Raw genomic sequence first — 24,993 nt, 5'->3', positions numbered from 1 at the left:
ACAAAGAAAAAAGATTCAGGCTTGTGTTTTCTTTTTTTCCAAGAAAATGTTGATGAATTGTTGTAAAATTAGTTTAGATATAAATCTTAATTGCACTAAGTAAAACTAGAGAATTCAGTGTTATAAGGTACTGAGAGGATAATATTTTAATATTCTAAATAATGCACTTGAAGAAAAACAGAGCATTAGCTAAAAGGAGATGTAGAAAAGAGATATGTGATGCTGGGATTTCTATTTAATGATAGGCTTTACCTTTGCACAGATGTCATATAGACTGCTGGTAAAGGGAAGGAGATGAAGAAAAAAAAAGAAAAAGGAAAAAGAAAGACATACAAAGACATACAGGGACCAAAAAAAAAAAAAAAAAAAAAAAAAAAAATGGAGCAAAGACTGAAGAGCCATCAAATGGCTGGCTCAACATGTTATCTATTCCATAGCTAGGCACTAAATCCTGGCACTAAACTCATGCCATGCTGTGTTTGCAAACAGGAACCTAGCATTGCTGTCCTATGAGAGGCTCTATCAACAGCTGACTGAGACAGATGCAGATAGTTACATAGTTATAGCCAACCATTCAACTGAAGTTGGGGACTCCTATGGAAGAATTTGGGGAAGATTTGAAAGAACTGAAGGAAATTGCAACCCCATAGGATGTGCAACAATGTCAACCCGGACCCCAGGGAGCTACCAGAGACTAAGCCATCAACCAAAGAGCCTACATGGGCTGGTCCTTGGTTCCTGGCACATATGCAGTTGAGGGCTGCCCCATGAGCCTCACTGGGAGAGGATTCAACTAATGCTGTAGAGAAGATGACCCAGGAAAAGGGGATGCCGGGGTAGGGGTGAGGTGAAGTGGGGATGGGTGGATCAGGGTGGGTGTAGGGTAGATGAATGAGGGAACACACTCTCATAGGCAACTGGGATGGGTGGATCAGGGTGGGTGTGGGGTACATAAATGAGGGAACACACTCTCATAGGCAACTGGGATGGGTGGATGAGGGTGCGTGTGGGGTAGATAAATGAGGGAACACACTCTCATAGGCAACTGGGATGGGGGACGGGATCAAGACTCTGGGAAGGTTACTGAGAGGGGAGACAATATCTGGAATGTAAATAAATAAATTAATTTTTTAAAATAGAAGCTTAAAAAAATAGAGGAAACTTCTTAGGAAGAATAATTGGAGAGGAGCACCAAGAGCTCTGCGCACAGATACAGTTTCTGTCTGAGAACAAAATCGAAATGTGAGGTTATTCCAGACGTAAAGCATTAAAATGCAAACATCTATTCTCACAACAATGGAACATAATGCTTGATACTGAAATATTTTATGCTGTTAAGTTTAAACACAAAGAAATCAAGAAACCTGATTATATAATTGTTACGGCTGTAATTTGACCAGGTATCATAAATGTACATTAAGAAATAAGATAACAAAAACTCTGGTAGGGATGTAAGATACAGCACAGAGTAAAACAATGGCTTATTAATAAAAGACAAATATTTTCAAGGAATAGAAAACACATGTAGAACTACTAAGAAAGGCAATAAATAGTAAAGGAGAGTGCAAGTAACATTTGCTCCTAATTAATAAGGGAACAAATAGCACACTGCTTATACAACTTTTTATTAACCTACTAGAAAGTGTTCATAGCTATGACTTCGCTTTGAGCTCTCTGCAAGGATGTTAAGAAGTGACATAGATAAATCCTTGATATAGTTGCATTATGAAATCGAATCCATTCACTACGCCTCTGTGTGTGACATGTGACAGTCACAGAGTTTCTTACCTTTAATCTCCGCTATTTATCTTTCCTTTGTGTGAACAAGGAGAGGTAGATCTTGGGTCCTGTAAGCACCCATTGGCCCTGTGGTCTTAACTCCATATTGGGTTGTTTTATCAATTTTTGATTCTCAGAATATCTATTCTTTGTTTTAGACTGGAGACTGAATTTCATTAGAAGGATGTAGGGTAAGGAAGAAAAAAATCATAGATTGTAGAACTCAATAAGTGGAGAGAATTTTGGAAAAGAAGTACAAGTATTTCTAGACACAATATGAACAAAAATGTTAGGCAAGTATGATCAGTGGTATGCACATAAACAAAGAATGTTGTCTGGCCACTGGAGAGAGCACATAGCTGCAAACATTGGTAATGTTCTCATGGCTGTTCAGTGTAAAAATATATATATATACATATACATATATATATGTATATATATATACATTTATATATATATGTATGTATTTTAAAAGCTATTTTTAGACTTGAAGAGCCTAGTCTTCTCCACATTGAATGTGCATCTATCTCATGCTGACCAATTTATTTTTCATTTATTTAAAAATGGAAGAAAAGAAGAAAACATGTCTCAGAAAAAAATGATTAACCAGAGAGTGGACAAATAAATTCATCATAATTCAAAAATAAATCACTGTGATTGCTTCTATTTTCCTGAAATTCCACAAAAGGCTTGAGATGGATAATATCTTTGCATCTAAAATGATGTTGTCCCTCCCTCTTCAGCAGAAGCAGTTCAACAGAGAATATGCAATTGAAAGCCAGGAAACAGTTGGAATGCATTTTACATTAATTTTCTTCAAAGGCTAAAATCTAACAATGCTAACTTACAGGTTCCATTAGTTCTGGCTCCCTTCTAAGCCCTGACAGGTGCCCAAGAATATAATCTCATAAATACTCTTCAATGTCACAAACTGAAAACTTAACAGTAAAAGTAACTTCAGACAACATCAAGATTTATCATATATCATTTGTATATAGCTCTCATTTAACCTTTTTATGGTCAAGGACTGAGCACATTCAAACTCATTTAATAATGCAATCCCTTGATGTCAGGATGTGTGGAGAAATGGCAGTCTGCTTCTATTCTAATAAGGATTCTCAGTAACTGTTAAAATGTTGAATAATTGACATTAATTGGTACTCCTGGTTGCAATGCCATATCTTCTACATGATAACTATGTATGCAGGGTATTTTAGTACGCTCTTGTATTAAATACATGCTTTTTGTGAAAATCATCCCTCTGGTATCTACAAGTGAATAATAAAATATGTTTGTAGCAACTAGATGTGATATTCTGAAAAGTACATTACAGCTTTAGCTTTAGAGACACATTCGCCAGTAATGTAGAAAAAGCTATGGGCTACAAATAATATATTCCTTATAATGTTTCACTTGTATTCACTAATGGACAAGCATCAATGCAAAAAATTATCCTGTCTGAATTACAGCTACAAATGCTGCTGAAGAAGCCTGAAGAGCCTGTGAGTTTCTTCCCTTTAAAGTGATATTTAAATAATTGAAATCATATTAGATATGTTCTTAATCCTGCTTTTGCTCTTAATATCTTCAAATAATAAGCCTTTCCCTGATGTACTCCCATAACATCCCTAATCACAATAAACATTTTAATGGCTTTATACAGTTATATTAAATGGGTTCCTTACCATGTACTTGGCTAGCACCCCCGCTTGGAAATGTAGGTTACTGAGATGTTGTTATTATAGCACCAACTATGTTTAATATCTCTATGCATTCTGATCTTTTCAATTTTTAATTTGTTTTAGTATAAACAGCTGTAAATTGCCAGAACTTCCTCAGAGATTCTTAATGGTATATGCATGTTAACAAACCATAATATTAATGCATGCTCTACTCACCAGTTTTAAAATTAACCCTTATGAAGACATTCCAGCCTAGGCCATGTGTCCATTTTTTTTTCTATTTCCTCCAACAGTATTTCACTGATGGCAAGGGCCAGAGGCCTGGCTATTATGTTATCTTGCTGATTCTATGCGTAAAGAAATTAACCATTGTTTGCTCTTGCTCCTATAAAAAATTAATAACACTGTGATGACACTTGTTCTCAAGACTGACATTCTATAGGAAACAAATATATGTCATAAAAACAATATATCTTTTATGTGCATATGTGTACTTGTGCATGCATGTCTATAAGTGCTCTGGTGCACATGTACATGAATATGCATGGAAGCCAGAAGACCACATTGGCTCTCACTTCTCAGGTATAGCCGACCTTGTTGACTGAGATAGGATTTTTCATTGACCTAGAGCCCACTGAGCAAGGCAGGCTGACTGGCCAGGGAGATCTGGGATCGACCTGTCTCTGACCCTCTAGCACAGAGATTGCCAACATGGAGAAGCTTTTTGACATGAGTCCTTGAGAGCTCGGCTTAGGTTCTACAGCTTGTATGGAAAAGTTCTTACCACTTTAACTAACACCACATGCCCCAAATCAATGTCTATATTCCATTTACTCTTTGGGTTTTAATTTTCAATTTACATATACGAATTTTAATATTTTTAGGAAGTAGCCAAAATAAAGTATTGCTATTTTTTGGTACACCTTGTTTTTGTTTTGGTTTGGTTTTCAAAAAAACTGCTAACTGCCGCTGTGCCTACAGGGGGCAATTCTTAAAACTACACAAGATAAATTTTTTTCCTCTTTGATATATATATTTTCTTTTATCACACAATAAACTGGTATTTATTTAGTTCTATGTCCTAGCTGCCAATTCTTTCTCATCACTCTGGTCTTCAAATCTGACATCAGTTTTACACTGTTTGAATTGCGAATCATTTGGTGAAAGTTTAAAAGTGAATTCTATTAGCTTACCCAGGAGAATTGAATTAACTCATTAATGAATGGGGCCTGAGATCCACCTAAGACTAGTTCCCTAAAAATAAGAGGTTAATATAAAGTTATCATTTAATATCCTGTAGATTGCTTGGCAAAGTCACCCTGGTCAAAGAGAGAGAAGCTGCTCTTTTGAAGTGAGCAATAGTTTAAGCAGAGATTCAGCTGATCACAGTGTAGGGAGTAAATTACTATGCAAGTTGAGCCATAAAGAGGACATCTGTTTCAACCCTGCAAGAAACATCTTGGAAGAGGGGGTAAAAGGAAGATAGGATCCAGAGATTGGAAAGTGTAGAGAGAATCTAAGTATCACCTGTCAATAAAAAAGCCAATGGCCAATGAGCTGAGACTGGAAATAGGAAGTGGGATGTTGGCAGAAAGAGAGAGGATTCTGGCAGATAGTGAGAAGGGTGGGGAATTTGCCCTGGCACATAGAGGAGGTCAGAAGCATAGGCACTGAGCAAAGGTCACCAGCCATCTAGAAGAACTCAGAATAGAGGAATAGGGGAGATTTGCCTGGAATGCTGAGAAGATGGACATCAGCAGCCAGGAGCTAAACTCAGGACAGAATAAAGAGGTGATTCAACCTAGACTCAGATGCATGAAGCTGAAAAGAGTTAACGAACCACAGAGAAGCTGTAGAAAAGTTTAAATGGGTTAATTAAGTCACGAGCTAGTCCAGGAATGAGCTAAAGCATATGGCATAGGCAATTATTAATAAATTAATTAGTCTCAGAATTGTCCTTCTGGGTTCCAGGGCTGGGATGAAAACTTAGTTTTTTTTTTGTTTGTTTTTTTTTTTAACCAGAAAGACTGCTCCAAAACTGACTTCTAGACATGAGAAGACATTGCTATCTTGTATTTACTGCCACCGCAGTTGCCAGCACAAGAACTACATAAAATCAGTTCATCGGCCTGTCATCAGGCATGAGGGAGTTCTGCAGGTCCCACCCAACACTGAAAGACTCTTGGAAGTAGTTGATGGTTACAGGAGGATTAATTTTCTTCAGTGGCAATGCCCCTGGTAAGTTGACTCTGTTGATGTAAATAATCTCTATTCATGGTCATATATTAATTATAGTTTAATTCAATTGTCAAAAGAAAGGACACAATTTTTAGTGTTCTCCCTGTTTATTTTTAGCAATATATGATCCAATGTTGCTTGTGTATTGGTGGGTAGTGTTTACTCAATTACAAGATTTCCCATACACCTCCCTTTTCTTATATTTTTTGGGTTTTGGGGGAGGTTATTTTATTTATTTATATTTCAAATACTTCAAGTGTTATCCCCCATTCTCAGTATTCCCTCCACAAACCCACTATCACCTCCCCTGCCATTCCTCTACGAGGGTGCTCCCCCACCTGCACACCCAATCCTGCCTCAGTATCCTAGCTTTCCCCTACCCTGGGGCATTGAACCTTCACAGGTCCAAGGGTCTCCCCTCCCACTGATGCCCAAAAAGGCAATTCTTGGATACATATGCAGCTGGAGTTATGGGTCCCTCCATGTGTACTCTTTGGTTGGTGGTTTAGTCCCTGGGAGCTTTGGGATGTCTGATTTGTTGATATTGTTGTCCTTCCTATGGGGTTGCACACCCCTTCTGTTTCTATAGATAAGTATTTCATCAAGGATTTAAAAACCTCTTCTTAAGAATTTATCCTTGAGTTTATATTAACCAGATATCTTCAGTAATGTGTGCTTGAAAGGAAATTAGAGTTCTCCTATGTTGACAATTTTTGTAATTTCTAATTTTCAGGATAACATAATAAAACACATATGATGCTCTGCTCCTCTGTCATGCTGTAGAAACTCCCGAGGACACCATCTTTTAATGGGTCTCCATCCTCCTAATGCTTGTGATACCTTAATATAGTTCCCATAGTTGTGGTCACACCAACAAAATTATTTTGTTGGAACCACATAACTGTAATTTTGCAACTGTTATAAATTGTAATATAAATATCTGATATGCAGGATATCTGATATGACCCCTGTGGGGGTCATGACCCACAAATTGAGAAGCATTGTTTTGGGAGGAAGGAAGCAGCAGTTGGACGTGGCCCTCTCTTGACTTGCATGTGCTGTTTATCCTCTGAGAGTTGAGAGCTGTCTATTTCTGTTCTATCTTTTATTCTAATCTTATGTGTAAAGGGGTTTTTATCTGCAGTCACCAGAGATAATCTTTCACTTAAAAAAACAAAACAGCAAAAAACAAACAAAAAACATTTATTATTCTTTGTGAATTTTTTAAAAAAATTAGTAAAAATAATAAAATTGTTTCTAGTCACTCGTGTACTTAAGTGAAGTATTTTCATAGGTTATATTTTAGCTTTACATTTATTTATTTATATTGTGTGTGACACGGGTTTTTTTTTTTTCTTTTTTTGGTTTGTTTGGGTTTGGCTTTTATTGAGACTGAGATTCCCCCCACCCCATGGGGTCTAGTTCACTGATTTTTTTTTTTTTGCAGTTTTGCAGTATGTTCATGTTAACAACCTCTACCATGTATTAGTAATAAAATGCCAAATCCCTAAAACTAGATTAGAAAAATCTTGTTTTATCCTGCCCAAGACAACAATATACACTGCTCAAATTTTCCTTCTACAACCCTATAAATCAATATATACATATATTCTGATATATAGTCAATATATCTTGCTACATCTTGATACACATAGTGATATATTGACCTATGTAATAAATAGTATATATAGTATATTGGTAGATATATGTCTTGATATATGTCAATATATTAACATATACACTACATATATATTAATTTATAATAATATAACATATTAACATATATTTTGTATTTATTGACTATATATTGATATATATTGGTGATACACACACATGTGCACACACACACACACACACACACACATATATATATATATATATATATATATATATATATATATATATAATGACCAACAGCATAAAACAAACATAGAAATCCTTTGAATGACTCAAGTCAAATAAGTTTTATTACATAATAACTCGACACTTTAGGTAAAGTATAAGTGAAGAAAGATCTACTTACAACAATTCTACTGCTGTCTCATGAAACCTAGAATCCATCAAACAGGAAGAGAATTAACAGGCTGCAGCCAATACAGGAAGCTCACCTGCCCTCTCCTCTCCTCTCTGAAGCACTGAGAAAGGGAGCCTCTTTCCCTACCATCCCGTTATTTCCTTTTTTTTTTCACATAAATTATGTTACAATTTTTTCACTCAATTATCCTGCTCACTTCCCCCTCAGAGTCACCCACTCCTACAAACCTACCCCCACCCCTCTCCTTATCTGCTGAGTGAGTGGTAGTCTCCCTGGGTGTCCCCCCTACCTTGGTATATCAAGTTTCTATGAGGGGAGGCACATCTTCTGAGACTGAGGCCAGACAAGGCAGCCCAGCTACAACATATCCCACAGACAGGCAACAGCTTTTGGGAGATCTCCCTGCTCCAGTTGTTCATGAGCCACATGAAGGCCAAGCTGCACATCTGCTACATTGAGCGTGGTGACTTAGGTCCAGCCAGTGTATGGCCTTTGGTTGGTGGTCAGACTCTGAGAGCCCCAAGGGTCCAGGTTAGTTAACTCTGTTGGTCTTCCTGTGGAGTTCTTAACACTTTCATGGCCCTCAATCCTTCCTCTAACTCTTCCATAAGAGTCCCCAAGCTCCCTCTGATGTTTGACTGTCAGTCTCTGCATCTATTTCATTCATCTGTTGACTCTGGCGCCTCTCGGGGGACAGTTATGCTAGGTTCTTGTCTGCAAACATGACAGAGTATCATTGATAGTGTCAGAGACTGGTGCTTGCCAATGGGATGGGTCTCAAGCTGGGCTGAATATGAGGTGCCCATTCCCTCAGTCTCTGTTTCATCCTTCATCCCTCCATTTCTTGTAGACAGGAAAAATGTTGCAGTCAAAAGTTTTGTGGATGGGTTGTTGTCCCTAATCCTCCACTGTAGTTCCTGCCTGGTTACAGGGCATAGCCTTTTCAGACTCTATAAACCCAAGACTGTGAGTCACAGCTAAGGTCACCCCCATTGATTCTTGGTTGCCCCCTTATCCCACATCTCTGTCACATCCTGGAGATGCTTCCCACCTTCAGCTATGCAAGACAACGGATTTAGCTGCTGCTGTGAAGAGCTTTGAAGCTGAAGCTAGTGTGTTATTAGAGAATGTGATTCAAACACCAACCAGAATGGAAATTCACTCCACTCCCTTAAACATGTTTACTCTCTTCAAATAGATACTTTTGCCTTGAAGGCCATGAAGTGTATTTCCATTATGCTTTTATAAAATATATTTTTCATTCCCATATTTTGAGAGTTCTGCTCTATTATCAAATCCACTCAAGCCTTTACAACTATGCTTTGAATTCATAGAAATTTTCTTGTTCTCTTAATTTGTATCTTCATTGAAAAAACAAACAAACAAATAAAAAATGCATAAAATACAGAAAACATTATCCAAGCTATAGAGAGCCAAACAATTAAAACACATGCTCTGGTTAGTCTCAACTTAGTTGCTTAAGACTTTTGAGGAGATTTAATAAATAAAATTATCCTCAATAGTAAAATCTTTGAGCTATGAAATAGCTCACTAAGCATGAACAGAAAATACTTCGTAATGATTTAAAGACTGAATACCACAAACACCATCGTTTTCCTTTACTATTTATGAATTACATTATTTAGCAGTCTGAGGGTTCTAGTTTTACAATTTCAACAGTAATGCTAAGTCTGTGAAGGTATCTGTCATATTCTAAAGGAACTGTAGGTTTGCTGGGAGAAGTGTGAAGAGACAGGAAAAGGGTTTCCCTTGCATTTGTGAAATGAATACACCGTTTCCTTGTATTTTATTCAATCTATAGTATTGTAATTTTGAATTACACAGTTTGATTTATATCTCCTTGTATTCACACCAGCGCATTTAGATCCAGTACATTCCTTAATGTTTATTGAAAATGTCTTCTTACTGGGCAGTGGTGGCACATACCTTTAATCCCAGCACTTGGGAGGCAGAGGCAGGTAGATTTCTGAGTTTGAGGCCAGCCTGGTCTACAGAGTGAGTTCCAGGACAGCCAGGGATACAGAGAGAAACCCTGTCTCCAAAAAACCTCCAAACATCATGTCAAAAACCTTTCAACACTGTGATCCAAGCTCCTTCTCTGGCTTCCCCATCAGTAACAGAATTTTCAGTAGAAAGGCCAAGGATTCCTGACTTCTCAATGGTCACCATAGTGATAAGAAGCACCCTTCACTGATAAGTACTGTACGTTCCCACACTGCCTTGACTGTATAGGGGAAGAATACGTGTGAACTTAGATCCCAACCTCCTGAGCAACAGTGCCAACCCAACATACAATGGAACAACTTGTAGCAGGCTGAAGAATTCTCAAGACTTACACAGTAATCAGGATTACACGTGCACACATGCACACACACACACATGCACACACACACACACACACACACACACACACACACACACACACACACAGATAAAAGAAGTAAGCACCTCTGCATGTACCCATACCACCAGAGAGAGGAGATCTTATTTTCTTTCTTGTTCCCTCACATTCTAGACCAGTAATCCTACAAAGGGCTTAGAAACCCAATAAATTTCCTCTGGTGGAGGAGCATTTTGTAGTTTAAAGAACACTTAGAAGCTTACTTTCAGAAGCTCTTAAGTTCCCTCCCTCCCTCATACTTTTCCTAAGGTGATGGACATCAAGGGCAGCCACTCCATTAAGAAAAACATCTCACACTTTCATTTTGTGTGCCCTGAAAAATCAGTCAAAACCTGTGCAAAAAAATCGAAGTGAACACATGAAGCTGGGAACAAGATAGGGTTAGAAATACAAGGGGAAATTGGTAGTAGTGTATGGTCAATAAACATTGTATATGAGATGTTCAAGGAAGGAAAAATATTTAAAATAGGTACAATAAAATTGGTACTCAGAAATGGTTAAATTTTCCCATTGCCTAGATTATTTGCTAGTCTGTAGTTAGCATCTTATAGCACATTTAACTTTTCTGTACCGTGTGCACTTTGAAATATTGAAATTATAACTGAAATTGTCAAATCCACAATGTTACCCTTTTTCGACAAAAGACTTTCAAAGATTTGTGTGCATGTTTGTGTGCACTTACGCCTCAAAAAGTTAAAGTACTGTTTCAGGGGAGGAAATGGTGGCATACTGATATTCTGTATTGTATATTTCAGGTGCATAGCATTGTGTTTTGATGCATATGTATAGTAAAACGTTGGTGGCCATCAAGCAAACTAACATTTCCACCATCTACTGCCTTAGAACTTTGCTGCTGTGAACAGACACCATGGCCAAAGCAACTCTTCTAAAGGACAACATTTATTTAGGTTTGTCTTACAGGTTTAGAGGTTCAGTCCATTATCATCAAGGTGGGAGCATGGCACCATCTAGGCAGGCATGGTGCAGGAGGAGCTGAGAGTACTACATGTTGATATAAAAGCAGCTAGGAGAAGACTGGCCTCCAAGCAGCTAGGACAAGGCTTAAAAGCCCATCCTCATAATGACACACTTCTAACAAGGCCAAACCTATTCCAACAAGGCCACATCTCCAAATATTTGTTTTTACAGATATGCTGTATTTGGCTGTGTGTTACAGTGAAACCTATCTAACAATATAAAATGTGCAGGTGCCAGTGATCAGTTTCTACAACCTAATATAAGAACTAACATTAAAAGTGGGTTCTTTTACATTTGTAGGCTGTTTTTTCAAAACCACTGCATGAAAATTAGTCACTCAGTTATAAATGGGTTCTTTAAAAACCCTAAATCACTCTGCTCTATAACAAATATCATGAAGAGGATTTGAGAGGGCAAAGAATGCTGGGATTAGGACTATATGTGTGGGGTGTGTGTATGCGTGTGCATGTGTATGTGCATGTGTGTTTGCATATATGCAGTTTTTCCATGAATGCTAGTTTTTCCATCTGCATGCTAGATTCAGAGACAGAACATTTGACTATAGTGGCACGGCTTTATTTCTTTTTCTTTTTATTAGATATTTTCTTCATTTACATTTCAAATGTTATCCCCTTTCCCAGTTTTCTCTCCAAAAATCCCCTATGCCCTCCCCCCCCACCCCTCACCCCCACCCCCCGCCTTGCTCCTCAACCTACCCACTCCCATTTCCTCCCGGACCTAGCATTAACCTGTACTGGGGCATATTATTTCAGAGTAGCTGTCCAAGCCTTTCACTTGGAGAGCAGTGGGCTCCTGAGCCAGAGAGAAACTAAGCCTTTCTTTTTAAATTCCCTGGTGCTATCAGTGGGAATCAAATTACCAGAAACCAACAGCTTTTGGCCACACTATAGTAAAGAGTTAGTTAGAAGAGTTGCCAAGAGAAATGCAGCTTTAGCCCCAGTTGCAGAATGCCGCAGTCTACCTTAGATGGCTTAAATCTACAATATCGATAAGATATGTCTGAGTTTTACTTATTAGTTAATTTTTTTTCTTAGGTAGAGTAAGGCCTATCCTGGCCTTACGTTTTTGTGTAATAGACCTCCCTTTAACTTCTGACCGCCCTGCCTTAACAGTCCTAGTGCTGAAAGAAGACTACTTTGCTATCACGCCTGGACCTTGGTTTTTATATATTGATCTGAACCTTGATTTGCTGTCGTTATTTTTTCCTACATATATTTCTAGTGAATTCTTTTTTCCACATACCAGTTGATCGCATGTTACTTCTTCTGATTCAATCTGCATCCTTTACATTGCATTTTTTTTTCTCGCCTATTGGCTCTATCGGGAACCTTTCGTTAACTAACGTTGAGCAGGTTAGTGCACAGTTAGACACTGTTGTTTTGTTTGTGAGTGAGTGGAGGCTAGAGTGTTTGGTCTCTTCTTACTGATTTCAATTCTCATCATCATTGTACCAGGATGTCACCTTTTGAGCCTGAAGTCACCTATCAGATGTGTAAGTGCCATTTCCACATCTAATTTATGCAGTTATGATATAAAAGAGATTAAAATTTGCTACGTATTTTTCTGTGGTCAATGACATAGAATACATTTTTAAACTTGGTTTATAATTTGAACTTGTCCTTGCAATATGTTTGGTGTTTATTGAAGGGTAAATCTGGCTTTGGAGAATACATTCAAAAATTTTATTCTCTTCTAATTTTTACAAAAGAAAAAATTTTAAATTACTTTTCAATATGCAGTAGAATAGAATACACAGAATATAAATCTGGTCATGGGCTTTTCTTTGTGGAAGTTTTTTTTGTTTTGTTTTGTTTTGCTTTTGCTTTTGTCTCCCTAGAAATGTCTTTGGTTTTTAAACATTTTTTTTTCTTCCTTTTGGAGTAAGTTTCAGTAGTAGAATTTTTTAAAAATCTGAGTTATATAATTTTGGCATACAATTTTTCACAGTGCTGCATCAGGATCTATTTCTGTGAAGTTGGTAGTGATTCTTTAATTCTCAATTTAGAAGTAGAATTTTAGAGATTTTTGAGTAGAATATTGAGAATATTTTATTTTTTCTAGTATGTTTACACTCAAAATAATTAATATTACAAAGTTTATTTTTTTACCTTCTCTCTGCTTACTTGGTAGATATTTCCTCTTCTTTTTTCTATATATTAATGCAGTAGCTAATGTTATTCACTTAAGATCCATTCATATATATATATATGTACATATATATATATATATATATATATATATATATATATATATAATAAACTTCAATTACTATTGCTTTTTGTAAAATTTGCTTTTCTTGATAACTTTTTTCATTTTTCCTGCTTCACTGATAAATAACTGTTTTTCTTTATGGTAATAGGATTTCAAAAGCTCCTAATGTGGCGAAGTATAAAACTTGTACAAGAGTTGCTTCCAACTGAATGAAGACTTTCCTGGAGCACCATAGCAGACTAAAACCAGGCTTAGGGGATCAGGAACACCATAAAAGAAAAGTAAAATGTAAATATCTGAATTTGGGGAACTCTCAATGAGAAAGAAGACTCTATCAATAAAGGACTGATAGTGATATTTGCTTAGAGGCATTAAACAAAGATGAATATGAATTATTCTATTTTAAAAGGGTAGGTGACTGAGATAGAAGTCGCTCTCCCATAGTTAAACACATGGCAGTCTTCAGTAGAATAGCTTAGGGATCCAGCATCTTGGATATACATGTGTTTAACTATGTCCACTGAGCTTTTAAGGTGCAGTTTGGCAACAGTTGAGACAAAGGTTGGCAAGTCTTGCTTGGGAGGAAATGTCCTTTCTTGAAAGAATGAGATAAATACAGAATGTCCAAGCTAGCATATTTAGAATTTTAGACTTTATCAAAAAAATTGAAAAGGAGAAAGGAAAAGTTAAGATTTTTTAGTTAGAACTCAGAAAAGGCAGGTAAGCTTAACTGTAGAAACCATTAGGCAATTACCTGGAGGAGGGAAGGGCTCCTGGGCTATGTAATTGCATTATCTCATTAAGGAAATAATTATTCATCCAATCTTCTAACTATTTACTCAGGTAAATAACCTTTCGTAAAGGATATTCTCCTAGCTAAGTGATTCACAGTCCTAGTTGACTTAATCCTTAAGAGAATGCACAAAATGTCTTTATTGCAATTCAAAATCTGTCCATAATCAAACGATGGACTACAAAACTTTCATATCAGTAGAAAAAACATGATAAATATTTGAATTTTTAATATATTCATTATTAATGTACCACCCTCACTTTTGCCTTGAAATGGAGACATTCTATAATAATTGCATTACTAGGTTGCAAAACCTGTATTCTATCACCTGTGAAGGAGTTGGTAACTGAAGACTGTCAAATAATAATTATTAAATGTATCAGAAGGGAGATCACAAATATGCTGATCATCAGACTGTTATCACAGCAGCAGAACTCTGCCTCAGCCAGGAATGGCAACCTGTGTAATGAGAAACACCCAAGGGACAGTATTTTTTTTTTTTTTGAACTTAAGACAAAATCATCAAGCCATGACTATGAGTCTTAGTCTGCCAGCTCTCATTCTTACCCTTTGGCACATCCCTTGCAAAGTTCCTTCACAAGTTCCAACCGAACTCCAGAAGCTCAGAGGGGGAGTCCAATGGTCACCAGTGTCTTATTGTAAGATAACTCTTAGAAGATTTGTCCAAAACTAGAAAGACAGAAAGTTGAAACCAGATCTCTTATCTTTATGTGTCTAGCTTCCTCAATCTTTTTATGTTCCTACAGAGTTGAGCATCTTACTTTTCCCTGCATTTGTTAGCTTATTTTCAGCTATGACCTACTGGAAGATCAATTGTGTCATCTTATCTCTGCTTTTGAGATCTAGCCACTGAAACTATATGAGTGGGACCACTTCCCCTCTATAAAGGTTTATTCCCCTGTTAAAATAGCAATCCCTACCATATTCCTTTCTGCCTGTCATAAATAAAAATATCAATGAAGATCAACGATTTCAAGCATAATACATTCTTAAAGCTGATTGATTTGCCCTGTGATCATAGACAATGCATATTTGATCAAAATGAATTCACTTTGCTGTTTAATAATTTACCTGAAGACATTCATTACATGAGACTTTGAAATACTATGTGCCATGAATAAAGCCTTGATCAGAAGATCAGATCGCCTCTGCAAATTTCTAATTGGGTTAGATATTAGTTAGCATTGATTTCCTACCTTAAATTTCCTAGCATTTCTATGAAAGGAACTCAATCTCTCCACCTAGCTAGGATGAGTGGCACGCAATCTTATCTAAACACAAGCCTCAGGGAGATCACAGATTACTGGGCACATTATGTGAAGATGGCCTGGAGACCAGTTCAAAACATTAAAACGTCCAGCAAATCTTGAAACTGTAAAGTTGCTGAACAGTAGGTTATTGTGCCATCAGACAGCACTGAGACCCACATGTTTTGCTGAACTGAGTCCTTCCGTGAAGAAGAAACAGTGGGATCCTGATTGCCTCTCTGCCTTGTATCACACAGTCAAAAGAAAACTGTCTTTTTTAGCTATAATTTATACTGCATTATGTAATTTGCTGCTACAGCGAGTGTGCAGAAAGTATTTGCTTAATTTGAAATCTAGGGACCTCTGCTGAGAGTAGCCCAATTAGTGCAGTAACCAAAAAAAAAAAAAAAAAAAGGAAAGGAAAAAAAAGCTTTTACTTTTCCACACATTCAATTCAATTCAATTTCACACAGGAGCGAGGTTTTTCTATATGTCATTCACTGTTACCACATGTCACTTCCTTTGTAAGTGGAGGTCCACTAATCACAGTTTTGATGTTTACTTACACAAACACGTTCATTATAATGCTGTCCATGAGTTTCCCACACGCTGTGCACAACACTACCTACTTTGTTTTTATTTGATTTTATGGGTAATTTTGCCTACTTGTATGTCTGTCCACCACATGCATGGCTGTTGCTTACAGAGGCTGAAGGAGTGCACCATTTACCCTGGAGCTAGGGTTACAGACATATGAGCCATTATATGGGTACTAGGAATTAAACCTGGGTGCTCTGGAAGAGAAAGTAGTGCTCTTAAACACAGAACCATCTCTTTAGCTCCAAATTTAGTTTTTCTTAAAAACAAAAACAAAAACAGACAATGAACAACTGCATGGGATTATTCAATGAATCTTTGCTTCATATATACTTTCTAAACTAAGCATTGATTTATTTCAATGGTTATTTTAATACATAAGAAAGCAGAATATTTTAAAATATAAAAAGTATTTTGTTCATGATTTCCAAAAAATAACCACTATTACTGTAATTGATGAGGATAGAATATATGGCCTGCCCCTTTCTCTCCCACTCCATCCTACCCTTCCTTGCTCCCTCTTTATCTCTGTCTGTGTCTCTGTCTTCCTCTTTGTGTCTGTCTTTTTCTCTGTCTGTATTTGTGTCTGTCTCTGTGCGTCAGTCTCTGTCTCTGTGTCTGTATCTGTGGATCTGCCTCTGCCTCTCTGTCTCTGCCTCTGCCTCTGTCTCTCTGTCTCTGTCTCTGTCTCTGTCTCTGTCTCTGCCTCTGCCTCTGTCTCTCTGTCTCTGTCTCTGTCTCTGCCTCTGTCTCTGTCTCTGCCTCTGCCTCTCTGTCTCTGCCTCTGCCTCTCTGTCTCTCTCTGTCTCTGCCTCTCTGTCTCTGTCTCTGTCTCTGTCTCTGTCTCTGTCTCTGTCTCTGTCTCTGTCTCTGTCTCTGCCTCTGCCTCTCTGTCTCTGTCTCTGTCTCTGTCTCTGTCTCTGTCTCTCTGTCTCTGTCTCTGTCTCTGTCTCTGTCTCTGTCTCTGCCTCTGCCTCTCTGTCTCTCTCTCTCTGTCTCTGTCTCTGTCTCTGTCTCTGCCTCTCTGTCTCTGTCTCTGTCTCTGTCTCTGTCTCTCTGTCTCTGTCTCTCTGTCACACTGTCTTTCTCCGGGTCTCTATCTCTTTGCCTCTCTCTATCTTTTGCCCTCTGTCTCCCTCCCTCCCTCCCTCCCTCCCTCCCTCCCTCCCTCTCCCTTTCTATATGCCTGTCTGTATGTCTCTCTCCCTTTTTGGATCTCTCTTTTTTCTGTCTCTCTGTCTCTGTCTCTGTCTCTGTCTCTCTCTCTGTCTCTCTCTCTCTCTCTCTCTCTCTCTCTCTGTCTCTCTCTCTCTCTCCCTCTCGCTCTCTCTTTCTCGGGTACTTTGAAACTTCACCCCATATTGGCCACCTTTCACATTTCTGGAAAGGACAAATCCATCAGTATAAACCCAACCTTGAACAACATGAACTAAAACAATGACTATCCTAGCAAGACCTCTCCATTGATAAAAGAGTTGTAAAAATATTATAAGAGTAATCTGTCACTTGTTCCTTTGATTTGAGGCTCATTCTGTTATCAGAAGAAAAAAAAATGCTAGACAAGTCTAAGGCCCTAGTGGAGTATCTAATACCCCTCCTCTGATATACATAATATTAGACCAACTTATGTTGAGTATTAACAATTCAACTGGTAATATTTCAGTTACTTTAACTTGACTGACCTTTATGTCACCAAATTCAATAGAGGATATTTCTAGGATTTGTCATAAATGTTTATACCAGATCAACCCGTGAAGCTGCAGAATTTGGGACACCACTAATTTCTTAAAAAATCTAAAAACATTATTTTGATAACTGTTAGTAACTTTAATCCTGGCCATAAAAACCTGCCAGAGATACAGGGCGACATCAGTGTCTCACGCCAATGGCAACAAATCAGGAGTGACAATAATGACTATTGTTGCTCTTTAGATATTTCTTAGGAAAAAATCACTTTTAGCGCATAGTTTCAGATATCATAAACTATCCCATTATAAGGAATATTAGCCACCCTTTTAATTTATTAAATCTACCACCTTAGTGTGAAACCCCTATGGGTGAGACAGTGACTTGTTCCAGACAAATTTAATTACATTTCTGTTGTATGTGTAATGGAGATATTTAGTTGTCCAATACTCTCCTTCCTCCTTGCTTCCATTCTTTCTTCTGATTTTATCCCTGTCTAAATACATATTTATGATCTCATTAGTCTCACACAATTTTACATACCAGGGATGTTTTTAACCTCAGTTTTTTAACAATGTCTTAAGCATTTACTTTGTACTGTTTGACTATTTTTCATTGGTTTGCATTGTTATCTAGATAGTGGCGTTCTCTTCTGTCCTGGTATGTTTTCTGTATTTAATCAGTTTAAATTCCTTTGCTGTTTCTTCTTTGAATCACTTTCCATTCCTTGCACAGGTAGCAGAGACAATACATGCATATAATTGTATATAAAACTCCATATAATTTTCAATATTAAAATACATACTCTTATCATAATTCTGAAAACATAAAAAAGAAAGTTTGAACCAGAAAGAATTACCAAGACATGGGAGGGTTGTATTTCAACATTTAAAATTCACATTCTTTCTCTTGATGAGCCAAACTGTAAATTTTGAAGTATTAAACCAAAATAGTCCTTATTTTATTTCCCTGGCTTTCACACTAGATCTTATTTATCAAAACTGAATTTAATTCTCTTTCTCTGAGAAATGTGTATTTTCTTAAATTTGTATTTCACTATAAATATCATAGCCTTTTTGCTAAAAGGGCTTGATTATAAGTACACTGGAAACAGAGATATTGAAAATATTTTAATTAATAAAATTTAAAACTGTGATATATCAAGTGTCTAAATGAAGTCAGAGCACTCTGTGTACTTTCACTAGGGATTAGCTACAGCATTTTGTGTTGAGGTCAGTCTCTGACTTCTTTCTTCCTTTCCTTCTTTCTTTCTTTCTCCTTTCTTTCTTTCTTTCTTTCTTTCTTTCTTTCTTTCTTTCTTTCTTTCTTTCTTTCTTTCTTTCTTTTTTATTAGATATTTTCTTTATATACATTTCAAATGCTATTCTGAAAGTTCCCTATACTCTCCCTCTGCCCTGCTCCCCTACTCACCCACTCCCGTTTCTTGGCCCTGGCATTCCCCAGTCTCTGACTTCTTAATGAACAGTGCAAGTCCACAAAACCTAAGTGGCTTGGCATGGAGAATGTAGCATTTGCTGTTATAAGCATTTGGTACGTTTAAGGAAATAAAAAAATAGTGAAATAGTTGCAAGTAGCACATTCTTTAACTGAAAATCTTCCAAAGATGGAGATTGGGTCATTTCTCAGTGTAGACAAAGGTATTTGTGATGTACAACTTGGTCTTGTTCCTCACAGAAAACCTGAGATTTTTGAGCAAATGTCCTTCTCATAGCATGTGTTTTTATTACGGTTGTGCTAAGTAAATATTTGCCTCAAGTTTTATTGTTTATAAAGTAATTGCCTATAATGGATAATTGAAATATTGGCATTCAGATATTACAACATTTTCATTTTTTACTACTGTTACCATCCTTCCATTCCATTCAGGAAGGACATAGTTATATGGGCCTTTGGGATCAACAGTTATTCTGCACATATAATTAGCTCACAGGGTAAAGAAAGAAGGATCAGGAGCTCGCATTGTATGTACTTCAGATTTTTTTTTTACTCCATCTGTACTCCCTACCTTAGAATGGAATGAAAGTGATGTAACAATGAAAAACTGGGTCAGTATTAATAGATTTTAAGACCATGGACATCTAATTCAATTAGTCTCTAAATTTCTTACTAAGAAGCAATATGCACTCCATGGGATTATCTCTAATATTTCTTTTAGCCAAAAGTTCCTTAGTAGTTAGGGAGTCAAAAGATGTGCAAAGAAATAATTTCCACTTTCTGAAACTGTTGGGGAAACTTATAAGAACTATAAACAATTTAAGTGATTAAAATAGTACCTCTCAATTATTAGTCTACGTCATCTTCAAGACGAATATACCACAAACTTACTAATATTGATGGGTAAATAACAAAGTGCCAGCCTGGTGGTGGTGGCACATGCCTTTAATCCCAGCACTTGGGAGGCAGAGGCAGGCGGATTTCTGAGTTCAAGGCCAGCCTGGTCTACAGCGTGAGTTCCAGGACAGCCAGGGCTACACAGAGAAACCCTGTCAAAAAAAATGCTAAACAGCTGTCATTTTATGAGTCATTTCTTACCTCTATTTGTTTTCCAGTGGCTATTCTGAGTTCAAACAAAGAGAGGACCTTGCCCTTTTCTATGGTAAGGATAATATTCTAACCATATAGGCACTACACTCAAGACTTAAACACATAATGAGCTTCTAGTCTCCTAATAGACCTCCCTCCATATGCAGTCACATTGGGATTTAATATGGATTTGGGGGTTTGGTGTACAATAGATTCCATAATAGGGATAAACCTCAAGTCAATGAAAGGAAAACACATGGTCTAAAGAAGCCTTCCATTCTTTATCTCCATCCATGAAGGTATCCACTCACCCATTTCATCTCTGATAATACACACACACACACACACACACACACACCCTGATTTCTACTCAGTGTTGATTGCACATAATTTCCTTCCTTTGAATAGCATAAACTCCAGAGCCTGGATCATAAAGAAATTCTTACATACATTCTTATCAGTTAGTAGGTCATAAGAATCTTCATTCCAGAACAAGCTTGTGTTGTGAGGAAAGAATTTACATCAGCAGGTCAAGGAGGATGCTGAAAATATACACTAAGATCCTCATCAGGTATTGAACATTGACTGTTATTTCTGGTCTAATTTACATGCCGCTTTAACTGTTTGATCTATAGGATAGAAGTTATGATCATATTGATGGTGCTTTTGTGTTGTTTAGGCTTCCTCCCTTTCTGGCTTGTGGGTGGTATCTTGTCTGCAGTCTGATGGGTTTGTCCCATGAAGGTGCCTTCCTGGAGTATTGTGCTCTCGTTATACAAATGTCAAGATTATTGGGTTATGTATACATTCTCATGACGTCATTTGTTTTGATATTACCCCTATGAAGGCTGTGTCTTTAAATGTAACTACATTGAAGATGAGGGCTTCTACTACAGAACTTAGAAGAAAAACAGTTCCATCTGTGGTAATGTTCAATTTTTCTCCTGCCTCATGGCCACATTGGGATTCTCACCTATAGAGCTGGAAGCGTGCATGTTTTCTTATTTCTCCTGACACTGTTTCATTGTGATGCCTTTTGAATCTCTATAGAAGGATAGCTTTAAGGTAATCAAACATGGCATTTGAAGAGATTAGAAAGTTTAGGTATTAAGGAGACGCCTAAAAGCTGACACAATGTTCCATTCTGCTTCGTTTTACTAGCAAGCTCATCAAGAGCTGGCCCACGTTCAAATTGAGATGAAGAAACAGACTTTTTGAACTCTGTATATTAGAAAAAGCATCTATCAACAGCACGTAACTGATTTGGAAATTTCTCCTCTTGGAGGTCCCACACCCTGACAAAAATCATTCTTTCCAATGTCAATCAATCTAGGAAGACTAACAGAATAAATTTCATGGATGAGATAATTATGAAGTTAAGATTCTTCTTCTTTTTTTTTGAATGATAAAATAAATATTGTCAAAAAAACTAAGTCCCCATGATGCCTGAAACACTCAGGAAAAAGTACAGACTGAAATAACTTGAAAACCCTATGCAAAGTCTTATTTACTATATCTGATCTACAATTCTCATTTGCTGTTCTACCCTTTCATAAAACTCATTAAAATTATGCCCTGCTCTTGGGCTTGATGTGGGAGAAAAAGGAAAATGGTTCTATCCATCCTTCATATGTTTTACTATAAAGGACAATACACTGTCCTTTGTTCACTCTAAGGGGTGATTAATCCAAGGAGAGATCAAGTAAGTCAAAAAATGATCTGCAACAGAGCCAGCAATAAGGCAAAATGAAAGTCACGGCTAATCTCAAAGGATGTAGTGACCTTGGGAAAGTTTTATAAATGGTTGTGACTCTAATGTGAATGCATAATGACATCATATAAACCTCTGTCAGTTATCACATCCTACTGAAGTCATCCCTATTTTCCCAATCTATATAATGCAAATATATGAGCACTGTAGAATATCACAAGTGGCAATGTAAGATCTTGAGTCTATGGGTAGATCTCCACCTACACATTTTTAATAAATCACAGTTTGGATCTTCTATGGTTGTGAGATTGTCCTTCAAATTTTTGTGAATCTAACATCTGACAGATGTTAAAAAATCCTTATTTCCTGGCTTCATTTCCCACTGTTACTCTCATTATGACCTTCAATCTCATAGATTGCAGCTTTCTGAAAATGTCCCATTCTTGCATATTCCCACGCATTTCTCATTGTCTTTATCTGATCGTAGACACTCTCATCTTTTTCTTGCCTCCTAAACTTGCAATAAATACAATGCCCCTCCTTCAGTGTATCATTTTCTATCAGCCAGTCTTTACACTTCATGACTCAGCCAGCTGGTCATGAGCTCGCTGATAGAATAGGTTCTTTCTTGCATTTGTCTCTTGGGAAAAAATAAACTAGCAGTAAATATTTTTAAATGATTAAAGGAATGATATCACTTCACATTTAGATTTTAAATGCAGAACTTCTTTCTGGCTACAAGTACTGTGAAATTTAGGTTTTGAAGGAAGTTGGCAAAAATCACAAATTAATCTCCATATGGTCTTCCTGCAATGCATATGCAGACTGAATTCCAAGGAGAAGACTAACATCACACAAGCCTTGGAATAAATGAATAAATGTGTTCACAGTAAAACCAATAATCATTTCTCAAGCTATGCATTTTCTCAAATAAAAGAAATTGTAGCAAATATGTAATAAAATTGTTTTGGTTTGAAATGTCATTTACACCACCCTTCCTTTGGAAAAGATATACCTGACTAAGTAAATTGGTTAAAATGCAATTTTTGACAAGACTGTTAAGACATTTCCTTTAAAAATGAAAAATTAGTAATTTTTAAGAAAATTGGGAAGGTAAATGACATGGTACCCATGATAGGAGAAACATATACTACTATGTGGAAGAAAGCATGCATTATAATGTGTTTTCTTCTTAATATACATCCTTAGATATTATAATACTACAAATTAATTTTCCTATTTGAAAGTAAGCAAAACTGACAAAATTTGTATCCCCCTTGTGGAGTGTTGTTTTTGATATAAAAATAAAATAGAGATAAATAATGATAAGTAGATGATCATTTGCTTGATTGCAACACATGAAATGAGTTGATGCTATCTTAAACCATAAGAGAAATTCTTGAAAGAAATATTATATCTTACAAAATCAGTAGTGAGATAAGATACTTAGATTTAAGAATTTAAGACATTAACAGGTGCTATCTGTGCCTATTGTCATTGAATAAATGTAAATAAGTGAATAATTTCTCAACTCTTCTATGCAGCTGACTCATTTCTGAATATTTTAAGTCTCCAGTTAACCCATAATATCCTCGGGGAACAGGAAGCATAAAATATTAGATTTTTTTTACTTGTGTTATAAGATACTTATGAGCTCTAGATAAGAAACATTTTCTAATACCTGGGGTGGTAAGAAATGGGCAGATTTCAAATTCAATACGTATTTTTAAGATATTGAAAGACAAAACACAATGAGTACATAGACTTATTGCAGTGGTTAATATTTTGCAGTCTAAATTATGTGATATAAAGGATGATGGGATATTAAAGGACTGAGACATTTATCTGACTTTTATGAGAACAATTTATACCAAAGCATTGTCATATAATAAATAAAATAATATGCTGGTGCTGTGTTGATTTATACCATTTAAATTGTTTTTATACCAAAAAATTCAACAATTGCAGGGACAGAATGACAAAGGATAGCTAAAACTATATTTTGTTTTAGTGGCCTCTGAGGCAATAGAAGATGAAGCAGACACTCAATAGGAGAGCATCCTATCATTTGGAATATCAAGACATTTCTCATCAAACTTTCATAGGAAGTCAGATCACCAATAGGACATAGTAATAGAATGCAGAAGTCGAGAAGCTGGTATCAAGTATAGAACTTCAGCAAGGGAGCCACACTGGAGTGCTGGAGGCATAGGAATGCTGGAGGCATAGGAATGCTGGCATAGGTCTACAAGTCATACATCTGACATTTTGCGTATCTTACCTGTTCTTAAAGAGCCATTTATCTACATTGTAAAGCCAATCTTACCCCAATAGGAACTAAATACAGGCAGCAGCCAGACCTGCATGTCTGTGTGTTTATGATCTAGTACTGGAAAGACTTCAATGAATGTGAAGCCATCCTGAGCTACAAAGCAAGTCTTGGACCATCCTGGTCTACAGAGTGAGATACTATCTCAAAAAAAAAAAAAAAAAAAAAGGAAGAAAAGAACAAAAGGAAAGAAAAGAAGAATGAAAGAAAGTCCATTGTCACATTTTAATTCCCAAGACTCCAAAAAATATTTCCATGTTAGTTATAAAAATTAAATATAGAACTGTGCCATATAACATATTTTAGTACTCATAAGATTGTTATTCTCAATATGTAGAAAATAGTTAATAGTACATAGATAGCTTTCAGAGATAAATAACACATATATGTTTCTTAATATTTTTAAGTCAAATAAATGGAATTTTAAAACAGATGTCAGTGCACAGTGTTGTGATACCTATGTGAAATTTCACCACTTAGGAGAAGTCAGAAGTATTTCAAGTTTAAGGCCAGCAATAACCATTCTTGAGACAGAGACAGGGGGTGGGGTGGGGGACAGCAACAGACACTGACACAAGGAAAGGAACAGAGGCAGAGACGGAGGGAGACAGTGAAATAAAGACAGAGACAAAGAATGAAATGCTACTTACTGTAGTTCTGTCATAAGCTCTTGGTAAACACAGAAAAGGACCTGTTAGA

General features: G+C 36.7%; 1 long non-coding RNA gene across 1 annotated transcript; it reads left to right on the top strand.

Moving 5' to 3' along the window:
* Positions 1–20,778: 20,778 nt before the first annotated feature.
* Gm28881 (predicted gene 28881) lies at positions 20,779–21,620 on the top strand. Its single transcript, NR_152621.1, has 3 exons — positions 20,779–20,825; positions 21,102–21,319; positions 21,416–21,620. It is a non-coding gene; the product is annotated as a predicted gene 28881 (long non-coding RNA).
* Positions 21,621–24,993: the final 3,373 nt, after the last annotated feature.

The sequence above is a fragment of the Mus musculus genome, chromosome 10 (assembly GCF_000001635.26).
Source record: "Mus musculus strain C57BL/6J chromosome 10, GRCm38.p6 C57BL/6J".
Lineage (NCBI taxonomy): Eukaryota > Metazoa > Chordata > Mammalia > Rodentia > Muridae > Mus > Mus musculus.
This window is presented reverse-complemented; position numbering and strand designations above follow the sequence as displayed.